Genomic DNA, 11091 nt, shown 5'->3' with positions numbered 1-11091 from the left:
CCCTCAGACCCGGAAGTTCCAGCCCCTCCTCCCTCAGCTCCCCACCTCTTTTTTTTTTTTATAAATTTATTTCTCTATCTATCTATCTATTTGGCTGCATTGGGTCCTCGTTGCTGTGTGCGGGCTTTCTCTAGTTGCAGTGAGCAGGGGCTACCCTTCATTGCGGAGCATGGGCTCTAGGCGTGCGGGCTTCAGTAGTTGTGGCTTGTGGGCTCTAGAGCTCAGGCTCGGTAGTTGTGGTGCACGGGCTTAGTTGCTCCGCAGCATGTGGGATCTTCCCGGACCAGGGCTCGAACCCGTGTCCCCTGCATTGGCAGGCGGATTCTTAACCAATGCGCCACCAGGGAAGCCCCCTCCTTTTTTGTAATTGAAGTAAAATTCACATAACATAAGATTAACCATTTAATTTTATTATTTTATTTTATTTTATTTATTTTTTGCTGTGCCACGTGGCTTGCGGGATCCTAGTTCCCCAGCCAGGGAGTGAACCCCGGGCCCCTGCAGTGAGAGTGCGAGTCCTAACCACTGGACCACCAGGGAAGTCCCTAACCACTTAAAATTATACAATTCAGGGGCGTTTAACATATTCACAATGTTGTACAACCACCACCTCTATCTAAGTTCCAGAGCTTTTTCATCACCCCAGAAGGAAACCTCGTACCTATTAAGCAGGCACTCCCAATTCCCTCCTCCCCCAGCCCCTGGCCACAACCAAACTGCTCTCTCCATATATAGATTTTCCTATTCTGGACATTTCATATCAATGGAATCATACAATATGTGCCTTTTCATGTCTGGCTTCTCTCACTGAGCATGATGTTTTTGAGGTTCATCCATGTTGTCATAGGCAGTGCTTCCTGCCTTTTCATGACTAAATAATATTCCATCAATGCCAGCTATCTGGGGACTCAAGGGTCTGAGACCCACTTTTCTCCTCCTCTGTGCTGCAGGATTTCCAGTGCCCCAGCAACTAGGACCTTCAGCTCTCAGGTTCCTTGTGAGTTAAAAAAAAAAAAAAAGCAGAGAAACAGACAGACAGACACTATGAATATTTCTTGAAGGAGGAGGCCCAGCGATCAATCAGGAATAAGATCTCTGCCTTCAGTGGGTTCCCAGCCTGGTGGGCAGACACACACGGATCCATAATGAGAAAACAAGATGTTCCAATGAAGGTAGCACAGTGCATGGGGGTCCCCAGAAGAGGAAGTGGCTAAGTAGCAATGGTGGCCAGTGTGCATTTGGTTGTGGGGGACGTTTAGGAAAGTCTGATGAGCCACACTTAGAGGATACATGCAAGCTGCGCAAGGCCTTCTCAGTAGAGTCCAGACGGTTCCTGAAACCAGGCACCTGAGGGTTGAGTGCCTTTGTTTTGTCGACTAAAATAGAAATGCACAACCTGAGAGCTGTGAGTTTCAGTTTTATCTGGGGACATACTGAGGACTGTGGCCCATCAAACAGCCTCTCAGAGAGCTCTGAGGAACTGCTCCGATATCAGCATCTATGTGATTTTGGAGAAGGCGTACATGCCGTCAAGCACACATCTACGTAGAAAGTTGCTGCTACTCACGAGGAACAGATACCTTAGTTAATGACTTTAGTGCTTTTCTAAGTACGAGAAGATGCAAGAAATTGGGTTCATAAAATCTTCTCCTGAAAATATCTAACTCTCTGAAGGCCTGTTCTGCCAGCTTTCCCAGAGCACAGAGTGCCTCATTCCAGATCCCTGCCTTGAACACCCTTCAGGGTGTGTCGAAAGTGAGTAACTCCAGTGACTAATGACTCAATCCTTGTAGAGCCAAGTGGAGAGCGACATTCCTTAGTAGGCAGTCTGCTGGGTTACAGACTGTGGGGTCCACTAGGAGAAATGAGCCGGGACCCAAAGCTCTCAACTGCCATAAAGGGCTTGGATGTTATCTTGAGGGTACTGGGGAGCCATGGAAGGTTCTTGAGCAGAGAAGACTGAGAGGAGCTGATGCTGGTGGTGTGTAGACATGAAAAAGATATAATGATAGTAACTGTTACCCCATCTTACATGTCAGGCACTGCCCTATGTGCTCCACATGGGTTAACTCACTAATTCTCATGACAGCCCTAAGGTGTCATTGCCGTAATTATGGACCAGATTCTCTAATCCTCATGAAAGTAGAATTCCTGGTTTCGTTTTCTTTCTTTCTTTCTTTTTCTTTTCTTTTTTTGGCCCCATGCTTGTAGGGTCTTAGTTCCCCGACCAGGGATCGAACCCGTGCCCTTGGTAGTGGAAGCTCGGAGTCCTAACCACTGGACCACCAGGGAATTCCCAAATTCCTGGTTTCTTGACTCACTCCTACATGCTCCCCACCCCACCCCAACACACACACACACACACACACAGCCCGGCGATCCTGAGGAAAAAGCATCTGGAATAATTCCAAACTTCACACATCTAAGTGATACCCCAGAAGATCCAGAGCTTTCAACTTGGCAAGACTTGAGTTCGAATCCCGCCTCTGCCATTTAAGAGCTGGGTGCCTGTAGAGTGTCCTACAGCTGCTGTAACAAAGTACTATAGACTTAGTGGCTTAAGACTACACAAATTTATTAGCTTCTGTTTCTGGCGGTCAGAAGTCCAAAATGGGTCTTATGTGCTGAAATCAAGGTGTGGGCAGGGCTGCGATCCTTCTGGAGGCTCCATGGGAGAATCCATTTCCTCCTCGTCTTTTCCAGCTTCTAGAGGTGCCTGCATCCCTTGGCTCATGGCCTCTACTTCCCTTTGCATGGTGGGAGGTGCTTCTGTCATCACACCCCCTTCTCTGCTTCTCTGATTCTGATAGTGACCCCTCCTTCATTTGTAAGAGCTCTGCGATTACGTTGGGCGCACCCAGATAATCCAGGAGAATCTCCCCATCTCAAGACCCTTAATTTAATCTGCAAAGTCCCTTTCACCATGTAACTACTGCCAACACATGTCCTGGAGATGAAGATATAGATATCTTGGGCGGGGGTGTTATTCTGCTCCCACAGGGCCCTTGGGTGGGTGGGGGGGTGTCTCAGTTTCCTCAGTCTGTAAAATGGGGCACATCGTACCATTTGGGAGTCTGACTGCCTGGGTTTGGGTCTCCGCCTCTGCCTCTTGCTGGCGGTGTGACCTGCCCCAAGGGCTTCCTCATCTGTGAAATGGAGATAAGAATAACTAGCAGGGGGCTGCAGTGTGGAATTGCGGAGCCAACCCGCCTAAAGCGCTCAGAGCATGTCTGACACGTGTGCGTTTCTTTTTTTTTGGCTGCGCCGTGCGGCTTGTGGGATCTTAGTTCCCCAACCGAGGATTGAATCCGGGCCCTCGGCAGTGAGAGCACAGAGTCCTAATCACTGGACCGCCAGAAAATTCCCTGACACCTGTGTGTTTCCAAGAGGTAGCTGCTGTTCCTGCTGCCTTTATCTGAGTGTTCATGCTCAGAATCGAGTGAAAACAGAGTGCGTGGTCCGCCTTTGATGGGTGCCTGGCACGTGGCTATAGCTCAATGCAGGACGCTTCCTTAGTTTAGCTGCCAGTGGCAGGAGGGGGAATCAGAGTTCCTGGAATTTTGTTTTGTTTTGTTTGCCATTTAGCAGTTATTGACTGAGAACCCACTGTGTGCCAGGCACTGTTCTAGACGCTGGAGATACAGCCGTGAGCAAGCAGACGAAAACTGCCCTGCTGGAGTGGAGCTCTAGCAAGTTCTCACCCCTCTCCCCCAACCCCACCAGTGCCCTCCTTTCGTTTCTTAGAGACCCCTGTCTCAGCCATGGTTCAGCATCTTCCTCCCAAAATCCTTCCTTCCTTCATTCAGTAAACATTTCCCTGAGGTACCTGGGTTCCCAGGACTGCTCTGACCCAGCCGCTGTCCTCGAAGGGGGTCCCTGTGTACAGGGGATGTGTGCCCTAGAGCCCTGAAGGAGCCCAGGGGAGGGAGGGCTGGATGCTACCTGCTGCTCACTCTGCCAGGGAAAGTGTGCCCCCCACCTTGCCCCAGCTGTGCTTATGCCTGTCTGATTCCTGCTCCTCTTTCAAAAGGAAGTAAAGATGCCAACTCCCAGGTGCCCCGAGGCAAGACTTCCCCCTGCCCTGCCCTGGGCCTTGGTACCCACCTTCCTGCATTGGTACAAAGCCTAGGCTTACTGGTGTCCCTCTGGTGGCTGTTTGATATCCTCAGGACATCCCTGAGAGGACTGGGGGAAGGGGGACTCCAGCCTGGTGGGCTACTTTCAATTTGGGAATCAGGCTCCTCCCACTGTCCACTTGCAGGCTGGGGGCCTGGAATCTTCTGGATCCTTCCAGAAACAGGCTGCTATCCTAGCTCGGCTGAGGGGGAGAGGCCGTGGTCTTCCTCAGGGTGAGGTGATATTGCAGTTTCGCTTTTAGGAAACTGCTTCTGCTTGGTGGTAGGAATCATTTTCCCCAGAAAAGGGAACCTGCCCGGGTAGGGGATGAAGGCCTCTAGGGATCTCTGTTTTCTCAGCTGTAAAAGCAAGGATCATGATGGTGCCTGTGTCATGGGGTTCAGGAGTGAGTCCATGCAAGGACTTAAAACAGTGCCTGGCACATAGTGAATGCTGCATAAAGGTAGGTATTCACGTTGTGGGGTCCTCCAGGTTGTGTTCAGAACTTCTGCAGAGCGGGACTTCCCTGGTGGCACAGTGGTTAAGAATCCACCTGCCGATGCAGGGGACATGGGTTTGATCCCTGGTGTGGGAAGATCCCACATGGCGTGGAGCCACTAAGCCCGTGCGCCACAACTACTGAGCCCGCGAGCCACAACTACTGAAGCCTACGCACCGAGAGCCCATGCTCGGCAACAAGAGAAGCCACCGCAATGAGAAGCCCGTGCACCACGTCGAAGCGTAGCCCCTGCTCGCCGCAACTAGAGAAAGCCCGTGCGCAGCAGCAAAGATGCAAAGCAGCCAGAAATAAATAAATAAAAATAAATTTATAAGATAAAAATACAAATAAATAAATAAAATTTTTTTTTTAAAAAAAGAGCTTCTGCAGAGCCTCCTGCAACCCTGAGAAGTTGTGCAGCTCTGTAGGGTAGGGAGCTCGAGCTCAGAGCAAGAGGCTTGCTGTGTCCCTGGGTCCTCCAGAAGGCAAATGCTGCTGTGGTGTTAGCAATGCAAGAGATTTATTGGGGGGGACACCAGTGAAAGGTAGAGGGGAGGGAGAAGAGGAGTAGGCGGCGGAGTCGGTCTGCCACCTGTAAAAGGAAAGGGGGGAAGGAAGGTATATTTAGGAAGAGCTTGAGACCATGCAACTCAGAGAGCTCAACCCAGCGGGGAGATGCAGAGCAAAGATGCACAGCGGACAAATCCATAGGAACAGAAAGTAGGTTGGTGGTTGCCAGACGGGTGGGGAGTGATTGCTTAATCACTTCCTTTCTGGATGGTGAAAATGTTTTGGAACTTGATAGGGGTGATGGTGGCACAAGAGTGCAGCGGTACCAAATGCCACTGAATTATACACCTTAAAATGGTTAAAGTGACGAATTCTGTGTTACTTGAATTTTATCTCAATTTAAAGAAAAAAAAAACAACAGATTGCCATTAGATGAGTCCCACATTGGGTGGAAGTGGTCAGGCCCCAGCACGGCCCCCACCCCTATGCTAAGTCATTGGTTGGGGGCTGCCCAAGAAGAATCTCGATCCAAAAAAAATAATAGTTGCAGGTACTGCAGCTGGGAGCTGTCAGCCAAATGCAGTCCTCACAGTTGAGTAAGTTCTTTATTGAAGGGGGATCCATTTTGGCTGCCTTACTTCCCAACGTCACTGTGGGGAGCTGGGGTCAAAGCTAAGGTTTGTCTGGTTCTAAAATCTGATTCTTCCTCCTACACAGTTGGTGGGAATGTAAGTTGGTGCAGCCACTATGGAGAACAGTATGGAGGTTCCTTCAAAAACTAAAAATAGAGCTATCATATGATCCTGCAATCCCACTCCTGGCTATATATCTGGAGAAAATTATAATTTGAAAAGATACATGCCTCCCAATGTTCATAGCAGCACTATTTACAATAGCCAAGACATGGAAGCAACCAAGATGTTCATCAACAGATGAGTGGATAAAGAAGATGTGGTACATATACACAATGGAATATTACTCAGCCATAAAAAAGAATGAACTAAAGCCATTTGCAGCAACATGGATGGACCTAGAGAATATCATACTAAGTAAGCCAGAGAAAGACAAATATCATATGATATCGCTTATATATGGAATCTAAAAAAAAATGATACAAATGAACTTATTTATACAACAGAAATAGGCCCACAGAAATAGAAACCAAACTTTTGGTTACATATACACACTACTGTTTATAAAATCGATAACAAACAAGGACCTTACTGTATAGCACAGGGAACTATACTCAATATTTTATAATAACCTAAAAGGGAAAATAATCTGAAAAAGATTATGTATGTGAAACTGAATCACTTTGCTGTACACCTGAAACTAACACAACATTGTAAATCAATTATACTCCAAAAAAAATAAATAAATAAAATAAAATCTGGTTCTTTCCAGTGTACCATGCTTCTTCCTCAAATACCCATATCCAGCCAAACTTCCACCCAAACCACCCATTCATCTGTGCATATGTTCTTGCCTTTATGCATTTATCCAACTAGTTATTTACCCACTCATCCACCCATTTGCCTATCTATCCAACCATAATTTCTTCAGATATTCTTCCAGCTCTCCAAAGCTCCATCCATCCATTCAACTATCCATTCACCCACCCATATGTTCTTTCATTCTTTAACCCGTTCGATCAATTCTCTGTTCCTGTTTATCCTACAATCCATCCATCAATCCAATCATCCACTTTCCCATTGATCCAGTCCACTTAATCAACCATCTATTAGCTTCCTATGGCTACTATAACAAATTCCCTCAAACCTGGTGGCATAAAACAACAGAGCAGAGTAGGGGGATGGCTGCGGTGGGTGGGTGATTCCAGGCAGGGCTGTCGGGGAAGGTCTCCTGAGGAAGTGACGTTGCAGCCAAGACCTGGAGCAGGTGAGAGAGTGAACCCTGTGAATATCAGTGGGCAGAGCTCTCCTGGCAGAGAGAAGAGTAGGGAAAGACCTGGAGATGCTTGGGACTTCCGGCTTCCAGCAAGGAAGCTGATGGGACTATAACAGAGTGAGCAATGAGGAGAATAGTAAGTGATTAATCAGAGGAAGAATGGAGGCCATTGTAAGGACATCACATTTTAATCTAGGTGTGTATCCATTGCCTGTAGTTTAGGACGTCAATAAACATTTATCATCTCATATGGTTTCTGTGGGTCAGGAATTCAGGAGTGGCTTAGCTGGATGGTTTTGGCTTGGGGTTTCTCCTGAGATGGCTGTCAAGCTGTGGATGGGGTATAATCCTATGAAAGCTTGGTAGAGACAGGAGGACCGTTTCCAGGGTGGTCACTCACATGACTGTCAGATTCAGTTCCTCTCTGGCTGTTGGCAAGAGGCCTCAGTTCCTTGCCCTTGCCTCGTGGATGTCTCCATAGGTGATTGCCATGACCTCTTGACATAGCGCTGAGCTCCCCCAGAGGAGTGAGTGATCCCAGAGAGGATGGTGTCTTTGATAACACAGCAATGGACATGCCATCTTTTCTGCAATATCCCGTTGGTTACACAGCTCAGCCATGTTCAGAAGCTACACAAGGCATGAATCCTGGGGAAGGGGGTGGGGTGCAGAGTGAAGATCCTCTTGGGGGCTGGCTACCAGGGTATGAGTCCGTTGCAGAATTTTGAGCAGGGTAATGATGATGCTATAGGTAGAGACAGATATATAGATAATTACGTATATGCATGTGTCCATATGCATAGGTATGTATATATAGATATAGGAATATGTGTATAAATTAACATAGTATGAATACTTATATTTTATTCTATTATTGTATACATTTTGTTATTACACAAGTAATACATGAAAACGGAGAGACAACTCCCCACCAACCATTTATTTTTTTCCAGCTTTATCGAGGTACGACTGACAAACAAAAACTATGTATATTTAAGGCGTACACCATGATGGGTTTTTTTGGGGGTTTTTTTGCGGTACGCTGGCCTCTCCCGTTGTGGAGCACAGGCTCCGGACGCGCAGGCTCAGCGGCCATGGCTCACGGGCCCAGCCGCTCCGCGGCATGTGGGATCTTCCCAGACCAGGGCACAAACCCGTGTCCCCTGCATCGGCAGGCGGACTCTCAACCACTGCGCCACCAGGGAAACCCCACCATGATGTTTTGATATATGTATACGCTGTGAAATGATCACCACGATATCAAGCTAATTAACACATCAATCACCTCACATAGTTACCATCTTTGTGTGTACGTGGTGAGAACACTTATGACCTACTCTCTTAGCAAATTTCAAACGTACAATGTTTTATTATTAACTGTAGTCACCACGCTGTACATTAGACCACCAGAACTCATTCATTTTATAATTGGAAGTTTGTACCCTTTGACCAACCCCCGTTCCCCCCTCCCTGTAACCACCATTCCACTCTTTGTTTCTGTGAGTTCGACTGTCTTTTGGATTCTACGTATAAATGAGGTCATGCAGTATTTGTCTTTCTGTGTCTATCTTTTCTCACTTAGCATAATGTCCTCCAGGTTCATCCATGTTGTTGCAAATGACAGGATTTCCCCCTTCCTCATAGATGAAAAATATTGCAATGTATGTATACACATCTTCTTTATCCATTCACCTGTCCACATACACTTAGGTTGTTTCCATGTCTTGGTTATTGTGAATCATGCTGCAATAAACTGGGGAGTACAGATATCTCTTTGTGATAGAGATTTCATTTTGATATATACCCAGAAGTGGGCTTGCTGGATCACGTGATAATTCTATCTGTAATATATATATATTTTTTTTTTTGGCTGAGCAGGGGCTACTCTTCGTTGCAGTGCGCGGGCTTCTTATTGCGGTGGCAGAGCATGGGCTCTAGGGCGCAGGCTCAGTAGTTGTGGCGCATGGGCTTAGTTGCTCTGCGGCGTGTGGGATCTTCCCGGACCAGTGCTCAAACCCGTGTCCCCTGCGTTGGCAGGTGGATTCTTAACCACTGCGCCACCAGGGAAGTCCCTATTTCTAATTTTTTGAGGAAATTCCAAATTTTTTTCTCACAGTGACTGCACCAATTTACATTCCCAGCAACAGTGTAAAAGTGTTCCCTTTTCTCCACACCCTCCTCCCAATCATTTAATTTACACACACATAAAAGTAGATATCCCTTTCCCCTCAAAATATGATCATCCCGAATTTGCTGTTTTATAGCACGCTTTCCCCCTTAATAAGTCACGTGCCACCTTGAGAGTTACCAAGCCCACGATATCCCTCCAGCAAGTGAATGACTGGTCTGAGGAAGCCACCTGCAACACAGGTGTCTTCTAAGGCATGCTTCTCATACGTTCTGGAACGTCCCAATCACCAGTCTGGGTGATTCTGATTTAGGAGGTCGGGGTGGGGTCTGAGATTCTGCATTTCTACCAAGCACCCGTGGAATCCTGCTTGATGCTGCTGGTCTATGGTTACACTTTGGGTAGCAACATCCTGAAATGATTAATTATTAAATATTCGACCAGCCTCTCTCAAGAGGCTGAACCTTGGAATCTATATTTTCACTACTTTCTCTAGGTGATTCTTTATTATTTTCTCTCTTTTTGTTTTTTGGTGGAGTTTCTTTCTTTTTTGCGGGGGGGTGGTGGTGGTAGAATATACATAATGTCAAATTTGCCATTTTAACCATTTTATTTATTTATTTATTTTTGGCCTCACCTCGGGGCATGCGGAACTTCCCCACCAGGGATTGAACCTGTGTCCCCTGCAGTGGAAGGTGGAGTCTTAACCACTGGACCACTAAAGAAACCCCATTTTAACCATTTTAAAGTGCACAATTCAACGGCATTATGCACATGTACGATGCTTTGCAACCATCACCGCTCTCTAGTTCCAGAACTTCATCCAAAAAGGAAACCCCATGCCCAATATCAGTCACTCCCCATTCTCCCCAGCCCATGGCAATCACAGATCTGCTTCCTCCCACCCCACACCGCTTTGAGGCATGCGTGATCTTATTTTCCCGACCAGGGATGGAACCCATGCTCCCTGCAGTGGAAGCAATGGAGCCCTAACTCCTAGACTGCCAGGGAATTCCCCAGATCTGTTTTCTGTCTCTCCAGATTCACCTATTCTGGATATTTCATAGAGATGGAATTACTCCATATGTGAATTTTTGTCTCTGGCTCCTTTCACCCAGTATGATGTTTTTAAGGTTCATCTGTGTTGTAGCATGTGTCAGAGATTTATTCATTTTTCCGAGGTGCCTCTTATGTCATCTGTGGGTCAAGAACAAGTTGGATCCTGTCCGGGCAGTGTAGCAGCAGGGGTTGAGAGTACAAACTCTGTAATGTGGTGGCCAGTTACACCTCCTTGGAAAGTTTCACTCTGCTCATCTGTAAAATGGGGATAATAACAGCCCCTCCCTCACAGGACTATTTGCAAAGTGACTGGAGTGTGCTAAGATCTCAGCAACTGTTAGGTACTATTGTTCTTCCGTCTTGCGAATATGCCGTAATCGGTCCAACCAACCTCCTACAGCTGGACATTACGGCTCTTCCTATTTTTCTGCTTTTTCAACAAATGCTGAGACAAACATCTTTAAATATTTTAACACTTGTCCAGTTATTTCTTTAGCATAAAATCCTGGAAGTGGCATTGGCGTGTTAAAATGTTATTTGTATTATGAAATATTTCTGACACGTAGAAAAAGAACAGACAGTGAATACAATGAACTCAGGGCTTCCACCTCCCGGCTTAAAAAACAAAAAAATTACAAATAACAATGTCCTGAGTAGCTTTCCTGGTTGCATCCCTTCCGCTCTGCCCCCAGAGGTCGCCACTGGGACTTCCCCGCCCCTTATCATACCCATGCAAGTTTGTGTATAATTTCATGCGTCCACACACAACCCCTGTTTTATGTGTTTTAAAACTGCGTGCATTCGACTATGTAAACTTCTGCAACTAGCAGCATGCTTTAGGGTTGTCCAGGTTGATATACAGAGTGCTGGT

This window comes from Delphinapterus leucas, chromosome 20 (assembly GCF_059928025.1).
Source record: "Delphinapterus leucas isolate spDelLeu-1000000601 "Yukka" chromosome 20, BTC_Dleu_Yukka2, whole genome shotgun sequence".
Taxonomy (NCBI): domain Eukaryota; kingdom Metazoa; phylum Chordata; class Mammalia; order Artiodactyla; family Monodontidae; genus Delphinapterus; species Delphinapterus leucas.
This window is presented reverse-complemented; position numbering follows the sequence as displayed.